The sequence below is a fragment of the Sapajus apella genome, unplaced genomic scaffold (assembly GCF_009761245.1).
Source record: "Sapajus apella isolate SASKATOON/1434 unplaced genomic scaffold, GSC_monkey_1.0 scaffold34, whole genome shotgun sequence".
Taxonomy (NCBI): domain Eukaryota; kingdom Metazoa; phylum Chordata; class Mammalia; order Primates; family Cebidae; genus Sapajus; species Sapajus apella.
This window is the reverse complement of record NW_022436974.1, coordinates 14,163,327-14,176,643: the sequence shown is the minus strand read 5'-3', so window position 1 is coordinate 14,176,643 and position 13,317 is coordinate 14,163,327.

Sequence of the window (13,317 nt, the reverse complement as noted above, 5' to 3'; positions counted from 1 at the left end):
CCGCTTGGTTTCATGGAGTGAAGAATCAAAGGCAGTTTGCCCAGAATTACATTTTATATCTGGCTTTTCAGTGGCATCTTATGGAAAAAAAATATTGTTCTTTTCTTGTTTTTCTGTGACAGATAGGGACCTAGCTATTTGAGAGAGGAAAAGTGTTGGAATTACTCTTTTTCAATATAGGTATACTCATTTTTAGAGGAAAAAGAAACAAATATTAGCAGATCAAATTCAGCATTGGGTATTCAGAGACATAAAGATGGCAACAATAGAAACTGGGAACTACTGAGGAGGAGGAAGAGAGCGGGGCAAGGATCCAAACTGTTAGGTACTGTGCTCAGTGCCTGGGTGATGGGACCATTCATACTCCAAACTTCAGCATGTTACACTAATACACCGACGGAACAAACCTGAACAAACATGCACCCCCTGAATCTAAAATAAAAGTTGAAAAAATATTAAATACATAATTGAACACAAATTATTTCTGTGACATCATCTCAGCATTACCTCGTATTAACTGAGAGTTTCTAAAATGTGCCCAATTTGGGGATAAGAATAATTGAACTAACTTAATTTAACTTCCAGCAAGAGTGCATTAAAAAGTGTGGTAATTTACCCAAGATAATAATACTGGAATTTGAACTCAGAGCTGTAAGAGTTGAAAGTTTAAGTAGCATCTTTATTCACTTTGCTTAAAATTAATTATAAAACATTGAAATAAAAAACTAAAAAACCTTGCCTCCCAAAATGGTTGATGTTTACTTTCAGCTTAACTTAAAAGAATAGGAACAAGATTTACCTTTTCATCTGAAACAACTAGAAGACTGGACAATACTATGTGTAATAAAATAATAGGCACTGGTCATGAAGCAGTGAAGAGCAACAAGCCTGAAAGAAGGAACACAAATGAGTTTTATGATTGCCCTAACTGATATCTGGAGATAGATTACAGATTGCAGCCAAAGGAAACAGAACTAAGAAATCAGAGGTTTCTCTGAGTTGAGCCAACAGAAGTGGGAGTCCAGAGAGGCCAAAGTAGATGGAGTTCATAAGGCAGAGCAAAAAAGAGGAGAGAGCTGCACAGAAAGAAGTCCTGCATATCTAAAGAAGGTCCCCCTTGAGACAAGCTGAGTACTTTGACATGTGTGGGAAAATTACCAAGACTGGAGAAAGAACCACCTGAAAGCAGCAGAGGAAGCCATCATTGGAGTTCACACAAGGAAGCGAGTAGTTTGTGTTCCTGCTAACCAGGGTAGGACAATTCATTTTTCAAAGGGGACTAGATCGAGCAGTCAGGAAAATACAGTCTCTTAGGGGAGCAAAATTAACTCTAGACTGGTCTCATCTTACCTGTTGAAGTTTAAAAGCCTCAAACGGTTTCCAAATAACCATCTCCTAGAACAAAGTACAAAAAAAAACCCTGAAGAATACAGCCTGCAAGAGGAAGAAAGAAGTGATAGAAATAGACTCAGAAATGACACAAATAGTAGAATAACTGCAAGAATATCATAGCTCTATGCCATACGGTCAAGAAAGTAGTTTAACATATTAAGTAGAGATTTAGAAGATATAAAAGGGACCAGAAAATAACTTGTAAGTGATGAAAATACAATGTATTTTTAAAAAAACCTTTTTGTTATTTTTAAATCAATTTAAAAGATAATTGATTGCTTTAAGCAAAAATAGTAACAGTTTATAGTGGAGTTTATAACATGTTGAAATAAAACAGTCACACAAAGTTCAGGATGCAGCAAATGGAATTATACCATTATAAGTTTCTTATGAGCTATGAAGTAAGTACGTTCATTACATGGAGGAAAACTGCATTAAGTTAAAGATGCATAATATAAGCCCTAAAGTAATTTCTTTCCCCCCACAAATAAAATTATAGCTGATAAGCTAACAAAGGAAATACAGTGGACTCGTTAAAAACAATTTAGTTAATAGAAAAGAAGGAAGAAAAAAGAAGTAAAGGGAGAACAAGGAGACAAAAACAGATGGGACAAAAAATATTTGGAAAATCCCCAAGTACTCAGAAATGACACGATTCTAATGAAGAAATGAAAATAAGTTAAGGCCAGGCACGGTGGCTGACACCTGTAATCCTAGCACCTTGGGAGGCCAAGGAGGGTGGATCATTTGAGGTCAAGAGTTCAAGACCAGCCTGACCAGTATGGTGAAACCCTGTCTCTACTAAAAATACAAAAAAATGAGCTGGGCATGGCGGTGGGCGCCTGTAATCCCAGCTGCTTAGGAGGCTGATGCACAAAAATGACCTGAACCCAGGAGACGGAGGTTGCAGTGAGCTGAGATCATGCCACTGCACCCCAGCCTGGGGTGACAGAGTGAGACCCAGCCCCCCACCAAATAAGTTAAAAAGTAGACTGACCAGATTGAAAATGAAAGTATGATATATTGACATTTTTGATACAAATAATGCAATCTTTAACTTTTCTTAAAGGAAAAGGAGGTAATAACGGTAAAATCAGGAGTTGAAGAAAATGGAAAAACCATGGAGAAAAGTTAATAAAACCACAAGTTTGTTCTTTGAGAAAAATCAATAAAATTGATAAACTTCTAGCCAATAAAATTGATAAACCTCTAGGGGAAAAAATAGAGAGAAGGCATAGGAATATTAGGAATAAAGAGAGGTGATATCACTACAGCTTCTTCAGAAATTAAAAGTATAATCAGGTACCACTGAAAACAACTTTATGCCAAAAAATTTGGCAACTTTGATGAAATGGACAGGTACCTTAAAAGATGCTACAGTGGTTTGAATGTGTCCTCCAAAGTTCATGTGTTGGCAATTTGATCTGCAATGCAGAAATGTTGGGCGGTGGCACCTTAAAGAGGTGTTTACATCATGAGAAACGTGTCTTTATAAATGGATTAATGCCATTATTGCAGGAATGGCTTTGTTATCATGGGAGGGAGTCTTTATAAAAAATTGTCTTTAAAAAGGCAATTTTGGCATCTTCTTGTTTTCTCTTGCCCTCTTTTGCCCTTCTGCCATGGATTGTCACAACAAGAAGGCCCTCACCAGATGCTAGCACATCAGTCTTGGATTTCCCAGCCTCCAGAACCGTGAGCCAATAAATTCCCATTTGTTATAAATTACCCAGTCTTTGTATTTTGTTATAGCAGCACCAAACAGCCTAAGACATACACAAACTAACAAAGCTCATGCAAGAACTAGATAATCTGAACAACACTGTGTTTAAGTAAATGACACTTTTAGTTAAACAACATAGTTTTTTGCTTAGTCAAATAAAACTCTAGGCCAAGCTGGGTTCACTGATGCGTTCTATAAAACATCTAAGGAAAAAGAAATACATCAATTCTACACACTATTTGAGAAAATAATGAGGAGAGAAGACCTCTCATCTCATTGTCTAAGGCCAGAATTTATCTGAAACCAAAACCAGGCAAGGAAGTCACAAGAAAATAAAACTAAAGCCCAACATCTGTCCTGAACATAAAGACAAAAATTTTTAATGAAATTTTAGCAAACCGAACAATAAATAAAAAGGGTAATATAACATAACCAAGTGAGGTTATCTTAGGAAGTCAAGGTTAGAAATCAATCAATTGAAAAATCAATCATAGCAATCCATTATCTTTACAAAAAAACAAAACACGGTATGATTATCATCTCATTAAAATCAGGAAATGCATATGGTGCAACTTAAATTCATTTCTCATAACTTTCAGCAAACTAGGAATAGAAGGGAATTTCCTCAAATGAGGAATATAAAAGATTTTCTAATAAAGGGCATCAACAAAAACTCCGTAGCTAATGTCGTACTTAACTGTGAAAGACCAAATGCTTTTCCTCTAAGATTATCAACAAGGCAAGAATGCCTGCATTTTCCACTATTTAACATTATACTAGAGGTTCTAGTCATTGCAGTAAGACTTAAAGAAGGAATCAACGCATTCAAATTGGAAAGCAAGAAGTAATTCTGCCTTCATTTAATTTTTACATTTTTGTTATTAATTTTTTGAGTCTCCCTCTCATGCAGGCTGGAGTGCAGTGGTGCAATCACAGCTCACTGCAGCATCGACCTTCCAGGCTCAAACGATCTTCCTGCCTCAGCCTCCCAAGTACCGAGTAGGTGGGACTACAGGTTTGTGCCACTACACCCAGCTCTGTGTGTGTGTGTGTGTGTGTGTGTGTGTGTGTGTGTGTGTAATCTGTCTCTCTCAATATGTGTGTGTGTAATATATATATATATATATATATATATATATATAACACACACACACACATAGATATATTCTCTCTATATATATAAATCTCTCTCTCTCTCTCTCTCTCTGTATACACACACATATATTGAGAGAGAGAGACAGATTCCCACTGTGTTGCCTAGGCTGGTTTTGAATTCCTGGGCTCAAGTGATCCTCCCACCTTGGCCTCCCAAAGTGCTGGGATTATAGGTGTGAGCCACCATGCCTGGCATAATTCTGCCTTTAAAGGCAGACAACATGATCATTTACTTAGAAAATTCAATGAAATATACAAAACTATTAGAATTGATGAATGAATTTTGCAAGATGATTCTAAAATATGTATAGAAATGGAAAAGGTATAAAATAGCCAAAATTACTTCATAAAAGAACAAAGTTAAGGGACTTATGTTAACTAATTTGAAGACTTATTCTAAAACTATCATAAGCAAGACATTTTAGTATTGGTGTAAAGATAGACAGATAGATAAATGGAACATCGTAGTGACTTGAGAAATCAACTCAGACATATTTGGTTAACTGATTTTTGGCAAAGGTGCAACGATAATTAAGAATAATCTTTTAAACATGCTGGAAGAAATGGCTAGGCATTTTTTTTAAAAAAGGAAATAAAAATGGGAAAAAGAATATTAGCTTCTACTGCAAATTATTAGAAAACTAACTTATACCGTATACATAAATTCAATTAAAATGTATCGTTTTGAGACCTAAATGTAACATGTAAAATTATAAAATTTCTGGAAGAAAAGAAAAGAGAAAATATTTATGATCTTCATTTAGGTAAAGATTTTTTTTTTAGATATGACACCAAAAATACAGTCCATAAAAGAAAATTTTAATAAGTTGGAGTGCCTCGAAACATAGAGCTTTGGTTTCCTCAAAAGACAAGATTAAGAGAATGAAAAGACAACTTACATACTGGTAGAAAATATTGCAAATCACTGTCCAGTAGAGAGCTTTATCTGCAATATATAAAGAACCGATGAAACTCAATAGGAAGATTGACTTCTGGCATAACAGCATGAAGAGTTCTATTGATAACCTTCCCCAGTAAAACTGGTGAAGGTTACTTTTTCCATCTCTGCTGCTTGAAGGAGAAAAATATTAGTAGAATCTCCAACGATTTAAAGTCTCTGGAAATGGTCCTGAGGACAAACAGCAAATTAAGAAACATCTCTTTTAGAAAATTGAGTAAGAAAGGTGAGATTCTGTGGTATTTGAACAAGACTGCCTCCACCCTCACCCCTCACAGCTCGGCAAGGTAGTGACTCCACTCTAGACAAGTGCAGCCAAGAACACAAGGTTGTTTCCCTCTTTAGCTTCCAATCGGAGGCTTTTTTTTTCCAGGAGAGACAGGACTTTAGCAACTCTCATCCCGCCCCTTGTTGCCTGTTGCTGAGGTTAAATCCCAGGTGAATGTGACTGAGAGGTGGAAGCTCCCCTGTTCTACCCAACTCTTACACTTGGAATGGAGGTTCTACCTTGGGCGTAGCATACAGAGAATATTGGGTTCTCACAACCCTTCCCCAATGCAGAGAATATTGGGCCCTTATTGAGGTGGTAGTTCCATGCCAGAAGAGGAAAGCTAAGAGGACCAAACTACAGCTCCTTCCTATTCCCACTGAATTTTCAGCGCCTAGTATGTGAGAATGACTTAGAGAGAAGCTTGCCATTTTCCTTACTCTCCAGCTCCAAAGTCAGGGAAAATGGAAAGGAGCCCTACCAGGACCACTCTCATCCCAAGGTGACTGCAGGCATATCCAAAGCTGACCATCCTGAAGAGCAGTATCAGAGGCTGGACACTGTAGGGGAGAAACAGACTTCACTAAAATAATTTAGTCACTAGACAACCAGATAAGCAGCAACGAGACTGAGAATGGTGTATTCAGTATCTAGAGTTGCTACAGTATATTATCTAAAATACTCAGTTTCCACCAAAAATTTTTTTGAGTCATGTGAGGAAACAGGAAAGTGTTTCCTTTGCACTGGAAAAAACAAAACCATAAAAATAACCAGGCAACAGAAACTGCCCATGAGAGTGGTCAGATGTTGGCTTTAATAGGAAATTATTTTAAAGTAACCATTATAAATATGTTCACAGAATTAAAGAAAAGCCTGACTAAAAAAGGTAAAGGAAGGTATAGTGACAATGTTGCATCAAATAGAGAATATCAATAAAGACAGATATTTTAATGGAAATTCTGGAGTTTAAAGTACAATAACTAAAAAGTAAAAATTTATTAGAAGGGCTTGACAATAGGTTTGAATTGGCAGAAGAAAGAATTTCTGAGCTTAAGGATAGGTCAATAGAGATTATTTGTTCCTGAACAGCAAAAAATAATGAAGAAAAGTAAACAGAAATTTAGAGAAAGATAAGTACACCAATATACATGTAATGTGAGTACCAGGAAGGGAGGGGAGAGAAGGAGAGGGGAAAGGTCAGGAGAAAAAATACTGAAAGAAATAATGGATGAAAACTGTGCCAATTTATTGAAAAACAGTAACCCACACATGCAGGAAACTCAGTGTGCTTCAAGTTAGGTAAACACAAAGAGAGCCGTAGATAAACAGATTATAGGAAAAATGTGGAAAAATCCAAGACAGTTAATTTTGAAAGAAGAGAAAAATAATATATCACTTTCAAAGGAACCTCAAAGATTAACAGCTGACTTCCTAGCAGAAACAATGAAGGCCAGAAGGCAGTGGTATAAGTCAATGTGCTCAAAACCCAATAATAAGAAAAACAATCTGACTTTTAAAATGGGCAAAATATTTGAACACATTTTACATGAGAGGATACATGGATAGCAGATAAGCACATTAAATGCTGCTCTATATCATTGAAAATTAAAACCAGTTGCAGATTAAATGTCAATTAAAACCAGAATGAGATACCACTGTACACTCACTAAAATGACTAACTACAAAACTGTCTATGCTAACTGCTAGCAATGATGTGGAGAAGCTTAACTGTCATATACTAAGGGGCATGTAGATGAGAGCAACCTAATTGAAAATAATTTGTCCATCTCTGAAAAAGCTAAACATACAGTAGCATATGATTCAGGCATTTCAATCACAGCCATAGCTACCCAAGAGAAATGAAAGTCTCATATATGAATGTTCACAGCAGCTTTATTTGTAATAGCCAAAAAGTTGAAAGAACCTAAATGTATTTCAGTAGGTGAATGGATAAACAAATTTTGTATATCATATAATAAAACACTTTGCAGAAATGAAAAGAATGAATCAGTGAGATGTAACATGCTAATTGTTTCTAAAACCTTTTATTGTGAAATATACATATAAAAAATTATTCACCAAAATCAAGAAATAGAGTGTTGCCAACACCCCCAGAGGCCTATTTTGTACCCTCTTGTAATTACAACCGTTACTGCTCCCAAAGATAACCACTGTTATTTTTATAATAATCATGTCTAACTTAACGGGCATTCCCAAACACTAGAGATTATTTCATTGACTAGTACCTTACGTAAATGGAATTAGATATGGTTTGTCAGTTTTGTTGTTTTGTTTGTTTTTCGAGACAGAGTCTTGCTTGCTGCTCAGAGCAGCAGTGGTGAATGGCAGTGGTGTGATCTTGGCTCACTGTAACCTTGGCCTCTTGAGTTAAAGCAATTCTCATGCTTCGGCCTCTTGATTAGCTGGGACTACAGGCATGCACCACTACACCTGGCTAATTTTTGTATTGTTAGTAGAGATGGGGTTTTGCCACGCTCGCCAGGCTAGTCTTGAACTCCTGACCTCAAATGATCCACCTGCCTTGGTCTCCTGGGATTGCAGATGTGAACCACCACACCTGGCCACAGTATGTTCTTTTGTATTTGATTTCTTTCATTCAGCTTTGTATTTATTATTGTGTATAGCTATGTTTCTTTTCATTTTGTTCAGTATTCTAAATAGGCCATGGACATGAATTGTCCTGTTTAGGGCTATTATAAAAATGTCATTGTTAGCATTCTCATGAATGGCTCTGGGTGCATTGCATAACTTTTCTATGAGTTACATACCTAGGAGTGGAGTCCCCGGGGATAAGGTGTATTATATCTTTAAGTTTATTAGATGCCATATTTTCTAAAGTGGTTGTCCCCAGTGTACACTACTGCAGAGCTCTGTGGTGGCCACAGCTTTGTCCAGCCTCATAGCCTCTCAGCTAAAGCAACCCCAACTGTTGGGCCCACCTTTCTGGGCTTGACTTTTCTCTGGAATCTGCCTCATTAATTCATTTTCTTGTTAGCTCTCTAATGCCTTTAAAAAGTCGTTTCTTGTATCTTTTGTCATCTTTGATGGTTGTTTTTATTTGGAGAGTTAGTTTGAATTGTACAGTCCACCATTACTAGAAGCAGAACTTCTACTAATTATGAAAACATTTATTGTATGCTCACTGTCTACAGATACTACTGGGTACTAAGGAATCTTTTTCAATCTTAAAAGAGTAATTCTTATGATTACTGGGGAGTGTAGGCCTAAGATTTTCTCACTATCCTGAGTGTAGGCTTTGCATTGGGATAACATGAGTTTTTAAGGACCAGAAATTAGCTAGACAAAGAACGAGGTATCAACGGCTTCTGGTGAAGGGTATTCTGGTCCTGCTATAGTGATGAATCACAGTTTTTTCTAGGGGACTTTAGCTCATTATTCATACTATTTGGATCATATTCCTGAGAGACACCATCCTGAATGCCATAATCCTGAATGTTGAAATCTCAAAAGATCAAAATCCCTGAAGGTCAAACTCTCTAAACTCTAAAATATTGAGCTGCTCAAATACTAAAAATCACAGTCACTCTGTTAGGTGGAACTGTTACCTTGTCATTGTCTTTATTTGGAAATTAAGTGGCTTAAGGACATGCTTGTGGATGCCAATTCGACAAGGGGTAGACTTGTGAATTTAATTATAGGTGCCAACTTGACTGGATGAAGAAATGCCTAGAGCTCTGGTAGAGCATTATTTGGGGTGTGTCTGTGGGGTGTGTTCCAGAGGAGATGAGTGTGAGTCTGAGTGGGCTAGATGGGAAGATCTGTCCTGAGTGTTGGTGGATGTTATCCAGTTGGCTGGGGGCCTACAGAGAACAAATACAGAAGGCAATTTAGTCTCTCTCTGGGAGTTCAGAGAGACTTTTCTTCTGCTGCCTTGGACATCAGAACTGCCTGTTCTTCAGCCTTGGGACTCCGTGACTTAACACCAGCAGACCCCTGGGTAAGTTACAACGTCAGCTTCCCTGGTTCTGAGGCCTTCACACTTGAACTGAGCCATGCTACCAGCATCCCAAAGTGACTCCAGCTTACAGACAGCCTCTTGTGGGACTTTTCAGCCACTATAATTGCATGAACCAAAACTTGTAGTAAATCCCCTCCTATCTGTATACATATCCTATTGGTCCTGTCTCTGGAGAACCCTAACTAATACAGATGTAGTATTAGTAAAGTCAGATATTATTCCTTCTTACTAAATTCCTTCTGGCACAATGGAAGAGATCCATGAGATTGCTCACTCACAAAAAGTATATGAGTTTACTTAATGGTGAAAGGTAGAAAGTTTCAAAGCTAATTATTATTGGTGCTTCAGAAGCAGAAAATTGCTGAATTGCAATGGCTGAGCGGTAACTAGACTTTCAAATGGACAGCATATACCTACAAAATTTGTAGACCACAACCACCAAACAAATTACAAGTGTGGGTAATGTTTTGAAGATCATAGAAGTGAAAATGCAGATGAAGAATACACATCTCCCCTGCCACATTATTTACTCATTTACAACTTCTGCCTCTTCACAAACATTGCCAGTTCACTATGCTATGTGTTTTATTTTCACATCACTTCTAATACTGGAGGTTTAAATTGTGTATGTTCTTTTAGAGAGTTCTAATTTGTGCTTTTTTTTTTCAGATTTGACTCCATGCAAGTTCATTATCACAACATTGACTTTGTGTGTAAGCATTGTGCATGTATGTAAAAACACTGAAACTTCCTCAATGAGAGATGTCCTTTTTGTAAGTGAGCATTTGTGAAAGATAGAATTTCCCGAGATCTCAGCTTTTTGGGTGACTGCATATGCAGTGGTGACCCATCACAGTTTTGGATTAAACTTGTCAAAAGCCTAGGCTGTCTATGATGGGATTTCAGACAACTGCAGCTATAAAGCTTGGTGATATGTGTTTATACATTTCCCTTTTTTGGCCTATTTCTTTATGAATATAGTTTGTCTGTCATAACCATTGTACTTTCATTAGCATACCTGAATGTTTATGCTTGTACTGCTATGGACTTTGCTATTGCCTAGTTTACTGTGAAAAGGTGGCCTGTTAAGTGTTCCATCATTTTTTTCTATGTTTCTCAAATAAACCTCTTTAAAAAATACAAATATCTTTTTAAGAATTAACAAACTCTTTTGTCAGAGTTATATTTTCAGGATTTCTATCTTTTGAGATTTCAACATTTGGGATTATGACATTCAAGATTGTGTCTTGGGGATTATGACTGGCTTTTTCATAGGTAGGTCATCATTCCTCTTTGGATCTTGAATGCTTCAGTTTCTCTCCAAGAGAAGTCTCCTTTTCTGTTTATAGATATTTGTATTTGACAACTAATTCAACACAGTTTTAACGTCTAATGGCAGTAACCTAGTCTGAATTTTCATGGGATGGGAAAGATGGGTCGCTGTAATGTAATGTTGATTTTCTGGACCCAGAGTTTTTGCTTTGGAGTTGCTTGTTGAATTTACTGATTACCGAAGCAGACTCATTTCTTTTTCCCACAGACCTGCCCTTTCCTTTCTGTTCCAGCATTGGTTGGCTTCGCTGCTCTCTCTTTCTCTCTCTCATTTAGGCAACATCTTTTACTCCTTCTTCTTTCTTCCACTTTGGACATCAGAGTCCTGGAGGTTCAACTTCTACAGTATCTTGCATCTGTATCCTCTCTATCCCTCCTTCCCACTCCCTCATCAAACTCCAGCATGTAGATTTCACGAGAGAAGAGATTTTTGTATAAACAGTGCCTGGCTGATAACAGGCTTGTCATTATCTGTTGGATGTTGAGTGAATTATCTTGTAACAAATGCTGCAGCCGTTTTTCCTAACCAATCTCTGCACGCTTGCCTCTTAAATAGATCTTTAAGAAACAACCAGTATTCTTGCTTCAAATCTTTCAGTAGCTTATCTTAGCCCTCAGGAGAAAAGTTCAAACCCAGAAACCGGCTTATGTCACAAATGATCATAACTTCATGTTCCAACTGTTTCTGGGTCCTGGTGACACCACCCCACCCCACCCCACCCCCCCCCGCCACACACACACACATAACACACATACACAATATTCAACAGCTACATTTGCTGTTTCCTGGACCCATTGTTTTCACTGTCCCATTCCTTTGCTTGGAATGTTTTACCTTTTGTCACCTGCTGAAATCTTACCCATCCTTTGCATCCTTGATGACACCTGAAAACCAGCTCATAATATTCAATGACCTATCACCTCATCTGAGCCCACACAGCTTGTTAAATCTATTTTGCCACTGTGTCTTATATTTTGGTTAATTGCAAATATCTGAGCATATGGGTCTTATGAAGGAAGGGATCTTAGCTTGGTAATTTCTAACCCCGTGTGCCTAACTCAGTGTATGGCACAAAGTAAGTGCCCAACACATGGTGGAGAGTCTTGTTCTTTCGGTTGGAGATGCTACTCATTATTGTAACTAATAGGGTTATGATGCCAGAGGGATCAGTCTGAACAAAGGCTGAGGGCAGAGGGCAGGATGGCTGGAAAGATACGTGGTGTTGATGTAGTGTTGACGTCATTACTGTCATGCAGTGGTGGGCATGATCTCTGCTGCACAGGCAGTTCCCTGGGACCCCTGGGCGCTAGTCATGCCAGATCTGGCCACCAGATGACACCCTTGTTCCATGAACGCTAGTCAGCGAGCAGCCCGACTCAGTGCAGGATCTGGCTTGCTGGCGCCTGCCTGGCCAGGTTTGCATTCAGCCCTGCCCCATGTTAGCACCCTAGGCCGGGCAGGATGTCTCGACTGGCCACAAACCAGGCTTCTGCAGGCTCGCCCCAAGTCAGGCCGCACTCACATTGATTTGTAATTACTGTTTCCTGCAGATTGGGCAATACCCTCTCTCCTAGGCAGCCCATCTGGCCATTAGTCGGGTTGGCAGGAAGTGCTGAGCAGGTCTGAGTCCCAGATCGGATGGGCACAATTGAATTATCAGCTCTCTCAGTCACTGAGTCAGCCCTTCAGTGGTGTATACCCAGAGTCCCAGATCCGAAAAAATATTTTCTCTAGGCAGCCTCCCACTGCCCTGCCTCCCTGCACCCAGCCTGGCCCCTCAGAAATGTCACATAGCTATCTGTCTTTGTCATTATGACCCAACCACTGTCTAGTGTTTCCTCTGAGCAAGAAGAGATGACTGGCAAGAAATGGGTGTCACAGGGTGTTGGAGGGAGATTCAGAGTAGCCTTCTGCAAAGAGGATGCCCAGATGAGCTCAGGCAGGTGAGTTGGCCCCCTTTGGGGCCCATCCTGGCCACATGTGCCATCTTACTTCTGCAGCTGTCTCAGGCTCATCAGCCCAGCAGAGGCTTCCTTCTCCTGGACATGTAGGCTCTGTGGACTCCCAGACCTTGTCCCTAAACTGTCAGTGGGTAGCAGCTCTTGGCATGGTCTGTTTTGAAGTAAAAGGCTGTTAACGCCTTTTAGTTCTCATTTGGAAGCTGGAATTCTTACTCTAATTGTGCATGAGCTCATGGAAATAGATGGGTTTCGTTTGTCTGTTTCACACTCAAGGACACAAGGGGGTATGATGAGACCCCTCCTGTACTCAGGTACTTAGCTATGATATGCGTCACATCTGTGCAGGGTTCTGGAAAAGGTCATAACTTTGAGGTGTGTATGTGGCCTGTGACACAGGACACAGCAGGCTTCATCCTTCCCCACCGCACATCCGCACATGCACAGGGGGAATGTGTTACCCAGGAAGAGCCAAGCTAGGAAGGATTCTGCCTGGTCTGGTGTGTGGAGGCAGGGAGGGACTCGGGGGA